The sequence below is a fragment of the Drosophila erecta genome, unplaced genomic scaffold, assembly GCF_003286155.1.
Source record: "Drosophila erecta strain 14021-0224.00,06,07 unplaced genomic scaffold, DereRS2 tig00000021-arrow-pilon, whole genome shotgun sequence".
In the NCBI taxonomy this organism is placed as follows: domain Eukaryota; kingdom Metazoa; phylum Arthropoda; class Insecta; order Diptera; family Drosophilidae; genus Drosophila; species Drosophila erecta.
Genome location: NW_020825198.1, coordinates 15,040,214 through 15,052,497, shown reverse-complemented (window position 1 = coordinate 15,052,497; position 12,284 = coordinate 15,040,214). Strand labels below are relative to the sequence as shown.

Genomic DNA, 12,284 nt, shown 5'->3' with positions numbered 1-12,284 from the left:
GTCAGGCAAAGCACTTTTTTTTACTTATATAACACTCTGCATCCCCACTTCCCTTACATTTTTTCACTAAGCTGGGGGCAACCTAGTTCCGTTTTATTTATTTTTATATTAAATGCTGGCTGCGGTCCTCTAAGTGTTATATATGCGCATTTTATATACGTTTGCTTGCGAATGCACTTATATATATAAAACATTGCATTTTTATTCCAGTTCTGGCAGGCGCAAGTGGTTTTCGCCCTTGTGCTAAGCCATCTCAGGCTGCAAATGCATTAAATCCAGCCTTGAACTATGATTTATATAGCTCACAAACTTATGGAAACTATATGTATATATATAGTGTTTGTTTCTATTTGTTTGTTATTTCTTGGCACAATTTTTAATTTGGCAAATTTTGCGCTTTGTTGACACTTTCTTCCAATTGAAATCTTCTAGATGATTTCCGTTTGCTAAATTGGCATTTCGATTGCCTCGGTTAGCCACAATAATCTTGACACTATTCCAAAGAATTATTTAAATGCAATCGGAAAAATATGAAATGTGTAAATTTAAATGCGGCTGTTGCTTGCCATTTATGTTTCTCAAGGATTTTAAGATGATTTGGTGGTGGACCACTTAGCTTCTATTCTATGCCAGCCTTACTTACTCAATTTAATTAATTATCTTTGTTTCTTTGAAATTGTTTCTGCGCCCATAAATACGACGGCATAAATAATATTCTCAAATGTCAGACTTTGAAAGAATACCTTTTTATTTGGCCCCAAAAACCCCAAAATTGCTAAACAGAATCAGAAAACGGTCAGCTAGGGAGCCACAACCATTTAATGCTATTAAATATATACAATTTAATAGATTAATTGATTCTAAAATAACCCAAAAATATTCCGTTGAAAGCCTTTTTAATAGCATTAAACACACAAAAAGGGCACTGGGCACCCCAAACAATCGCCCCATCCAAAAAAGCAACTCTACTCCACTTTATCCCCACTCAAGCACACACAAAAATATCTTGATGAAGATGAAAATATTTTCCACTTGCGTGCGCCAAAGCTGAAAGCCAATTTGAGTATAATTTCCTTTAAGTAATTAAATTTGAATCAAAAATCTATGAGCAGACAAAATGTTGTTTGCCATCGCCATCGCCATCACCGTTGTTGTTTTGTTTAGACAACACTCCAAGTCGGCAGCAGCTCATTAATATTTCTTGGCCTGCGAGATGTTTTCGTTGGCGTTTCGCCTTGAAATGGGTCGTCTGGGCTTTGGGTCTATGTGTGTATGTAATTAAGACAAAAGGTCACCGAGAGCCCAGCGCCACCCGAATGGGGATTGGGTCTGCCACCTGGTGCCAATTCCGGCCCATGCCCAACCATGCCCATTGAGCATATTAATCATCTCTAACACGGGGTAAGCATGAACATTTAAATAAGTAAAGTTAGGTACGCAACCATGTCGTATACGTGATATCGAGTACACGCTTTTGTTTACTTCAATGTTCAGGCCTAAGACAAAGCTGGTAGTGACGGATGATTTTATAATTGATTAATAATCAATAGCCTTGTTATTAAGGCCAACCAGCTTTTTCTTTATTAAGTCGAATTTTAAAAATTGATGTGTAAACACATTTTAAAATTAAAACCAATACTCGCAAAGTATTCCAGAGCTTCCATTTCCACCCCATCAAATTTACCAAATGCCCTGAATAAATTACTTGAATGCACATAAATTTCCAAACATATTCAAACACAAAAAAAAGTCAAATGAAAGCAAAAAATTAAGCTAAATTTATATTCAAGCAATGCAGGGGATATAAGCACTGAAAGTACTGAATGTATTACATTGCCAAACATTTCGATCACGTACGCAGAATTTTAAGAACAAAAGTGCGCCAAGCTGGCAAAAAGAGCACTAAGATGCTGCGACAAGAACGAGCGAAGGGTTTTCCGAATGCTCACACACCATTTAAATACAGCTCGAGTGCATACAGTTTTGCGCTTACTGTGCAGCGCACAGTGGCTCAGAGTCAGCGAAAAGTGCTCCTAAAGCGACTCAAAGCAGCAATTCACTAACAATTTACGAAATTAAAAAGCATGCATTTTTTCATAGGAAACAACAATTAAATATATAACAATTCACATATAACAATTTAAAATAAAAAACAAATAAAATACATTTTTTTTAAAAGCCTAACAACTTTAATACTTTACATTACATATTTTTTCCTTTTTAATGTAAAATTTCACTAGGAGGCCATTAGTTGTTTCTATCTTAAAGTGTTACAGTATAGCTCAGTTAAAATATGAAAAGTTAGTTATCAAGTATGTAAAAAATACCAATAGCTACTTTTAACGATATTGTTACCATTTTAGAGAAAGAACAGTATTTTTTCCTTACTTTTACTTATCTTTGAAATGTGTTGAAATATATTGAGGTTGGACATTACAGGCGATCTGTAACCACTGTGCCCCGCAACGTGCAACCAATCCGAGCTGAAGATGCTGGTGGCCCTTGTGCTGCATTATGGAAATGGTCGCGTCTTACGCGTGTATTCGCTGCCATTAAAAATGCTGGATGGTGGGTCTGGATTGCGGAAAAGTGGGTTGCAGAAATGGACGCTTGGAAAAGTGTGGGAAATGGGAAATGGGTGGCTTGCGAGCGGGGGTGAAGAACTGCAGACTGCAGTGGCTCTTCCTGCCGCCGCTGAATTCTCAGCCGAGCACGTGGTGTGAATGACAAATTACACACGGCAGCCAGCGGAACAAGAACAAGAAGTACGAGTGGCGATAGCGGCAGTAACTTTTTCTTCTGCTCGTTTTCTTTTTTTGTTTTTTTTTTTATTGTAGTAAACGATTTATGCAACAAAAGGCTATAAAGGCAAACAATGGCCACAAGTGTAATGGCTGCTCGGGCCTCACACATTCCAGCTGCACAAAAGACCGAAATTGCAGCATTTAAATAGTTGACAATAAGCTTGCCAACGAGTTTTTGGCCAGCTGCTGTGTGGGCGTCAAGTAATTTTATTTTTTCAGCCTTCTTTTTTTTCGCCACCTTTTTTTACCGCACGTCTGAAGTTGGGTTTTTGCCGAGAAGCGAGAAGTGGCTCTCAAAGTGCCGGCCAAACAAATAAACACATGGCTGCAATAAAAAGTACAGGCGAGGGCAAATTGGTGGCTAAGAGGGCCCCAAATCAAGGCTGATTCATGCGACAGGTGTAATCGGTCCAAACATTGTTTGCGGCCAAGTTATGAACTGTCACATGAAATGTGAAAAGTGTGGGAAAACTCATGTGCGCCATTAAAAAAGTGATTTGTGATTCGGGTTTCTGGCTGCACCACCCAAAATTACTCTTTGAAAAGTGCGTTGCGCGGGTTAACAAAGATGCTGTATAAGATTAGAAATGGAACAACAAATTAGAAAAGGTATCAAACTTAAAACTTATAACAAACATGACAACACTTTCCTTTTTTAAATTGTTTTGACACCTTTTCTGAATGCCAGAAATCACTCAGGGTAAAAAAGCATATTTAATCTTTGCGCTACGTGAGCCTTGAATTTTTAAATTCACTTTCGCAATGGCAACCCGATGCAGCACTTTTCAATTAGAGGTTCAATCTATCTACAAATCCCGCCACAAATTTTGTGTTTTTGTGCACAACAATGAAAACAGAAAATAAACGCGTACTATCAGCAGATACAAAGGCCCTGAAAAATTTCAACTGATGTACCCAAAAACCGAAAACCACGCCCCCTGCCACAGAAACCGCCCTCCGGCAGCGTCCAACATGCATATTAAAATTAAAAATATTCCCCAACCGACGCAAAAACCCCCCTAAAAAACAAAATAAACTTTAGTGCAGTTTTCCATGGGTGTCACACGGAAGCCACCAAACTTCCCCCAACTCCCGGAAAAACCTCTTGGCGAATTTCAAGGGACTCCAAAAAATGGTTTGGTTGAAATGAACGGCTGCCTCTTTCCATGCATACTACATACTGTTTACTCTGGCTGCCTTTCTTCAGTGTTTTTGTTTATTAAGTACATTCGGATATTCATATTGTAGCCGTGCTCCAGTCCGTCCGGGATTCGCAGTGCCCACCCTGTCCGTCCGTATTGTCCGTCCGTATTGTCCGTCCGTAGAGTTGTCATCCGCGTCCGCTAAGCAAAAGCTTAACTCTCTTCTCAGTTACTCAGAGCACGACTCGTTGCCGCTCATTTCTCATTCAGCTTTAGGGGCACAATTACGCAAATTGCAATTATGTTGTATTCCTCGGTTTTCCCCAAAGTTTTTCCCACTTTCCCACTTTGCCACCCACCTCGCCTCCCTTTTTGTCCCAATGTTTAGCCGATGAAGGGAGAGGGTGGGACATTTTTGAGACGGGGGAGCATCTGGCTTGATGACAGCGGCGTGACCACAGTGACAAAAAAATAAGTTACAGTGGCCCCTCAAAGCTATTAAAGTAATAACAAATTTAAAATGTTGTGCGATTGAAAGGCCGCAGAAGTTTTGGATTTTTTTGGCCGGGAACAGGAGTTATTGCGGCTTTAAAGGCGGGATATTCAAATCGAAATTGAAAAGCCAGTTCGATTTATTTTATTACTGGTACTAAACTTTCGAATTTGCAGCATATGTATAGTTAAGAAAAATAATTATTGCTACAACTCTTGATTTTATGTTAAGCAAAAAATTGGATTTCATACATTTACAGCATAGTAATATGTTATATAATAACTAACTAACTAACACCACTGTATAAGCCATATAGAAAAGCGACAAGAGCAGGAACACGCAGGCCCTTTTGGGTTCACAAAGTCTAACTAGGAGCAAAAAAACGAGCTCAAACATTTTCATATAAAGGTTGACAAGAATAAAGAGGCAGCGGGGTTTTCGGAAAAGGAAAAGCGGGGAACCACATGATCAGGGGCCACAGAATTTTCGCTGTTGCCCTGTGCAGTCGAGCACATTTTTCAAGTGCTAAACAAATGTTTTTCTTTTGTTTTCCTTCAGTTGCTGCTTTTACCCTTTTCCCATTCTCACCCGTTTTTTCTCTCTTCATTTTTTGTTTGGTTATGGCTACAAGGGATTTGGCTTTTTGTTTATTTGCAACTTGTTTCCATTTTTACGATTCCATTTCGTTTGTGGGTTTTCTAGACTCAAATTCAAAGTTTTCCATTCGATTCTGTAGTGACACGCATCACAATTCATAATTATTTATTTACCCCCTCGTTTGTTGATCCTTTTTCTGTTTAACCCGCAATCAGCATCTGAGAGTCAAAGTATGAGACATGACAAATTCATTTCGCTTATCAGTCGTGTGTATAAATTATATATTTTACCCGGGGGCGGGCAATACATCACACATAACTACAGTGGCAAGCCCAAGCATCGCATTCAATTACCATCAAAAATGTTCATTAACCCTCACATCCACAAACGCTCACATCCTTTGAGCGCCATAAATTTGACTCGACTGCAGCCATTAGTCAATAATATCCTTCCTCCATTTGGGATCCAAGACAATGAAGTGGGGGCACATAAAAAAATTGATTCTTTCTTTTTTCGATTATTGTGGGGATAATGGTGGGTGATTTTGGATAGTGGTCCTGCAGTGGCGGTACATTTCCTTTAAATAAACGGGTGGTCGTTTTTGACCGGGGTTTTGGCCGCGGGATTTGCCATTCGCTTTGAAGTCCAATAATGAGGTTTCGGGCCGAGCCGGCGGCCAAATCCCTTTTTGAGAATTCCATTTCGGAAATCAACTTATGGCCATAAACAAGTCAAAAAGGCCAACAAAAAAATTGCCACGCCAAAAACACTACGAAAAATCGAGTTTAATCTTGGAAAACCTTTAAGCAAATACTAACTAGGGTCAAACTGAATTCGATGCATAATAATATAATGTTTTTGCCAACTACCAGTGGAATATTGTATAATATAGAACACGCATTTAAATAAAATGAAAAAAATTAAATTGACTTTAGAATCTTATGTAAGTTGCAAAATATGAAAATGAATAACATCGCTGTAATAATAATGTAATAAATATACTACGCGGTAACATAAGTCATACATTTTTTGAAAAGTATGCATATGACACAGTTTTTCTCCAAGTACATCACACTTACAAGCAGGACGAAGTAGAGATCCTTTGAGATGAAGCCATCGGTTGCAACTCGCGGCCGCTGCGCCTAAGCGCAAGATAAACTTTGCGTCTTGAAGCGAAACGAAACGAGCAGCGGCCACCGCAAAAACTTCAAAATCTTCAGGCCGCAACCGCACAGCCCCCCCCTTGGAAAACCCCTTTTCATGCTCCCCCCACTTTGCGGGCGCCTCTGTAAGCCGCGCTTTTAGGCCCCCTTTGGAGTCCTTTGCTCCCGCCATTTTGCACTTCAACTTGCTGGGGAATTGTTCCCCCTTTTCGGATCCGTATGTATTCCTGCATGTATGTATATGCATGGATCTGGATGTAGGTTGGAATATTTTTTTCACTTCTGGGGCATTTTTGCATGTTTGTCTCGCAAATTATGCGCTGCACACAAACAAAAGAGGAAACGGCGTCGCAGGCCCTGCCATCCGCGTTTGTTTTTTTTTTCGCTACCACTGCTGATGGGCTGGAATTTAGCGGGCTGAGAGTATAAAGGACAGTGAAGGCTCGCGATAAAGATATATCTGGATGAAGGGCCCAGGAAAAACTATCAATACGCTGGATACACGAGGCCATCGAAATAAGCCGTGACTTATTAATATTAACATACGAAATGAGGTCAGCAAGAGGCACTTATATGTACATTTAGTATGCCTACCCAGCAACTGATAATCGCAGCTTAATTACTTTGAAATGTACATAAGCTTGGTGCTATGGTATCAGCAAAATAAGAAGCACTAATCCCTAAATTAAGAGGGTTCCACTTTGCAGTCCCTTCGCGACTCGCTCATCACGAACAGGATTTGAGGTTGGCCAACGCGGCGGATGAGTGTTATTTAGCCGGAGTGAGGCCTCATTTTTTCGCACGCCACGCCTGTGCTTCCTGCTCATTGCATATCCAACTTTATTTTTCGCTTCCAGCCGGAAATAATAATTGCAACATGGCGCTGCATCCCCAGTGCGCTTGTTTGTTGCTGCTCCTGCTGCCGCCTGCAACAGCGGGCATTAGCGAATTTCTACTTGTGGCACTGGCAGCGCCAGAAAATAGTGTCACTTGTGTCACACAAGGCACTCCCATTTCCACCCCCCCACCGCAGCCACGCCCCCGTTTTCCCGCCGCCTTTGCCATTTCGGTGGAATTTTTGCTCATTTCTCCAGCTACGAACACGGACAAAGCCTTCATCGCATTTTCCCTCCTGCCATCCCATCCCATTTCCTTTCTCTTTTATTTTTTTGACGGCCAGCCTTTTTTTGCAGGATTTTAATACGTTCATATGGATGAAAACTATTAAGGGGTTGCTTTCAATTTTCCCAGCATTATTATGTTGCATATGCGACAAACTTCCTTGCCATTTCATTTCGCTTGTAGTTTGGCTTGAGTTCTGAAGTAAGTAGATCCTATTCTTATCAATACAAAATATTCATAATTTCATTAATTCAGCAAAGGACGTCAAACCGGCAACAGATCAATGCGAATCGAAATCAGTGCGGACATAGAGCGATTCCCCAAAACGCCATCCACATCGGATTGGTCGAAAACACCTCCGTAATTTCCCTCTCACTTACGGCGCGAAAACGCTGCAAACGAGCACATGAAAGTAAAGATTGACAGGGTAATACGAGCGAACTCCGTCGACAGGCAGTCGTCTGGGCACACAGAGATATATGCGTATATAAGTCCGGATATATGTGCGGGGTAGCTGTATATGGCTATATGGCTATATGTCTGGCATACAAACAGTGCTCAGCTGTCTGACAAACAGACGTAACGCGGAAAGCAGGAGGGGAGCACAGTAGGGAAAAAGCGAGTGGAAAACAAAAAAAAAGAAAAAACTGCGCAAACAATAGAAAAATTGCGAATGACGCGACGCGTTCTGGGTTCATAGAATAAAACAGCAACAACGGCATCAGATCTGACAGTTCTGGCTACATCTCGACCCCCTGTCACAGCCCATCTTTTAGCCAACCAGCCAGCCATACATCCATCCATTAGTTCTTCCGTTTCGGCCATGTTTTTCCTACACTTAAACTATATCCATTTATTTTGATGCGACGGCTCCTGCGACTGCTGCCATCAGAGCCAAAAGACGTCAACGTATTCGTCACTTGCTTTATCTCAAGTTTACTTGCCCAAGTACACTCGTCACTTAAAAAAAAAGTTCTGAAATAATATTCGGCTTTTGTTTAATGCAGCCAGCCCATTCCCACCAACTAAAGCCTAATTCAGTTCCACTAAAACTTTACCTAATTACAGAGGCAAACTTTAAGTTAACAAGTAAATGTCATTTTCCACAGCTCTCTTAAATATTATTCATATTTCCAAAACTATTTATTAAAGTGTGACTACTCGCGGGGTAAATTCTGTTATAGTCATAGTCTGAGTCTCAGTTTTGCTCTTTTTGTGTTTATGTCTCTTTGATGTTGTTTATCAACTTGTGCAGAGATTTGGAAGAGCAGAAACTTTTTTGACTGTTCCAGGGGGTATATTACAAAGTAAAAAACTACAGCTTGAAATACTCCATGGGAATGTTAATAAATGCAAATACATTTGTAATATAAAAACTAATTTGTATCAAGAATTTACAATGTAAATGGAGAGAAATATAATATAGTGAGGGTGTGTTCAACTGAAGCTTATTAACAACAATTAAATCGTGGCCCTTCTGCTGATTTCATTTACGGATAAGTTTGATTTTTCCATTGTTCTTGGGTTTTTTCCAACAAACGTATTTCAGCTATTCAACGCAGTAAGCGATTGAAGGCATGCAATCTTCGAAGTTCAACTCTAAGCTGGAATTCCAAGCCCAGCGGCACAAAGGAAACCTGCAAACGAGCCAAGCATTTGACCAGGCCAGCCTCTCGCATGTTCAAAGCTCAAAGGCGGCCAAGTGCCTGTGATTCGGACTCGGATTCAGATTCAGATTCGGGCGCTGAATGGCCAACGGAAACCCAGAACTCAAAGCTCACTTCCAGGACGAAATCCAATTGACAGACAAACATGCAAGCAGGCCATCGATAAATGGAAGCCCACAAAAAAGAATCCTGCGACTTGGCCAAGACTCTGTTCTGCTCACTTCTTGATGGCTCACTGAGAAAAAAGCGTGCCATAAACTAGGAAATTTCGATGCAAAGGGCTAAACACAGCAAAATAAAATAAATTGCATTATTATTTTAAAAATTCCTCAAAAACAACCATGAAGTGTGCAAATTTAGGTGGCATTTTACATTTTAGAATTTCAAAAAGTTTGTATAGTTCCTATTCTTATTTTCTTGGAGTGTTAATGCAAGAATGCACTGTGGCCACTAGGTAATAAATGCAACTGGAATATGAAAAATCAAACCTCAAATCAGGGGTAAATTTCGCACATCCCTTAATCCATTAAATTTCCGGATTTTGAACAAGAATTTATTGCAATCGCACGTCGATTTGCCGAAATTAGTCAAAGTAACTGGGGGGCAATCAGGGAGCCCATGGGCTCCCAATAGTTTTTCCCATTTTCCAGCCCGGCCAGGGAATTTTCAAATGAAAATCAAGCTCGGCTAGATGGCTTTGACCTAACCTCACATTCAAGTAATTGACATTCTGTTGCGCTATACGAGCCCAGGACGACGAATGGAGGAGCCAGTACCAAGTACCAAGGAGCAAGGATGCAGGATGCAGGACGCAGGACCAAGCGCCAAAGAGCAGGCGGTTCAATTGCAGCTCCTTTTGCTTGTCTTGCCGGGGATTTATTGCAACCTCAGTTGTTTGCCATCTTGGTGCCTGGCCTCCAGCTCATTCTCATTCTCAACTTTCAGGCTTCGCTCGTCTATATTTTTTTTGCTTTTTTTATGGGCGTACATCTATGCCGTCATTTCGGAAAACGACGCCCATTGCAATAGCGCCGAGATTTGATCAGTTGTTTGCTTTCGCTTTATATATCTTTCACTGTTTTAAAATTGCACTCATGTGACTTTAGCTCAGTCACTCGACGCTCGTCTACAATCGCCCATACAATGGGCTCGCAATCAACTGGAAACTACTTTCAACGGGAAGGTATTAACACCTTTTCAAAGGTGTGGGCCAATTGATATTTCTGCATTTTGCAATTGCATCGGATGTAGCTTTACAGATTTTCATTAACTGGGCATAATAAAAAATATATCACTATAACATCTACGGATTTAGTTCCTTTAACATAACTTTTTTAAAAGTAATAACTTTCAGCCATCTAAATTCGATTTTGAAAAGAATTCCAGCACTTCTTCCCATTGTAAGTGCAGTTTTTGGGCAACCATTTTTTTTCTGGCAAATTGTATCTGTACTTCTATGTATTTTATCGTATTTTTTTATTTTTTTTAGTTGGTCCTTGGTGGCTGCTCTATTCTAAAGCGACAACAGAATAAATTTTGGTTGGACAATTCGGCTTCATTTTTTGTGAAACTGGTAGCAAATCCCCAATGCAGGCGACTCAAGCTGGCAAAACATACGATGCACATTCATATTCATTTTGGTTCTTAGGGTGGAAACAGAGCCTTTGGGAATTAGACGAAGCACACTTGTCCAACACATGGAAGTGAGTTTATCCTTTAATTTAAAATTTCACACACTTCTGCAAGTTCTCTTTTGATTTAGTTGGTATTTTTGTTTTTTTTTTCCAGCCAGCCATTAATTATGGATTTTATTATTTGAAAACTTTTAAAATGCTTAGGCATTCATTCGAACACATACAACTGGCATGGTTTAACTTATTTAAAAGTCTTTCATTTCTGTGTGTTTTTGCGACTTAATCCTGGCCTGCAGATCCTGCTCTAATTGGCAGACTTCCGGCAGCCTGTCAAACATCCTTGCATATAAAACCGAAATCCAAGAAGAAAAATCCGAGAGGGAGACAGTTGAATTTTTCCATTCAACTGCCTTCACTTGGTGCCCTATGCAAATGATGTTAGATTACGCAAATATTTACATTATTTTCCTCGCCATAGGTTAGTTTTCCCTGCGCTCGGATATTTATTTATACTATGCGATTGTTGCCTTTTGTTCAAATTCAACTGAAATGCTTCTCATTTGATTTAAGCATAATGCAATTATTTCCGTTTAATTTTCAGCAAATACTTGAACGCATATCATTTGCATATTTGACGGAGAAAAGTGAGGGGGTTGGGTGAGTGGAGCATTAAAAGAAAAGTTGAAAATCAGCCAAATCAAAAAGCCAAAAACTTCCCTGGCATTTGTTTTAATCTTTCGAGTTTTCCAACTTCCGAGCGAAACACACTTTGAACTGGGTTTTTGACGAACTTAAACGGAATATATGATTTCTACAAGCGTCTTCGCCTTTATTCAAAAATTCTTTCTATCGATAGGTTCACTGTAGGTTAAGAGTTTTTTTTTAACTTTACCCTTGCCACAATGCCTGTTAAAAATTCCATTAAATACAACGTGCAAAATCCACAAAACTTTACGCCCTGCATTCCACTACAAGTATATATCCGTGCAAGTATACTCTAAATATTCATGTTTTATTTACGTTTTCAGCGAAGGCAAACAACATTTGCTCCTTCATTTTTTGTTAACTTTTTCTATTTAAATTATCGCAAAAATTTTGGCCAAGCGAATGGGATTGAATGCGGGAAATTGACGTTGAAAAAAATTCCTTTGACTTGTTACATTTTTCAACAATTTGCTCGTACTTCCCGTGCTCTTTTATTGCTTTCGGTTTGTTTTGGTCTATTTTCAAATCTGTTTGCCAAAGCGAATTTTATGTTTGTACATTTCCAAATTTGCTTCTATGCCTTTGTACATTTTTTTAAACAGGCTGAGGGTCCTTGTTTATATTTTAAATGGGTACCTCTGACTTTCGGCTTCATTACAAATTTTATACATACTTTTTATGAAAGAACGGTGTCTATTTATATGGTGTGAGCTGATTTATTTTTAACTTGTTAGGCACAACAAAATTGTTGGCGGAACTATACAAGTGCTTTTAAGCCGCTTTGCTTGCTAAAAATGACTCGCAAGCCCCTAAAAAATATTTTGGTTGTGATCTAGGCCATACGAAAAACGTGTTAATTTTATTTTGAAAATTTACCAATCAATTTGTATTATATTTTCCAATGTTTGGAACATGATTGATGATTATTCTCCGACTTTCGATGAACTAAGAAATTAA

General features: G+C 39.5%; 1 protein-coding gene across 2 annotated transcripts in view; it reads right to left on the bottom strand.

The window, feature by feature from the left end:
- LOC6543956 (Ig-like and fibronectin type-III domain-containing protein 2) overlaps nt 1-12,284 on the bottom strand; it is a 69,378-nt gene that overhangs the window by 55,808 nt on the left and 1,286 nt on the right. The gene's annotated exons all lie outside the window — the stretch shown is intronic.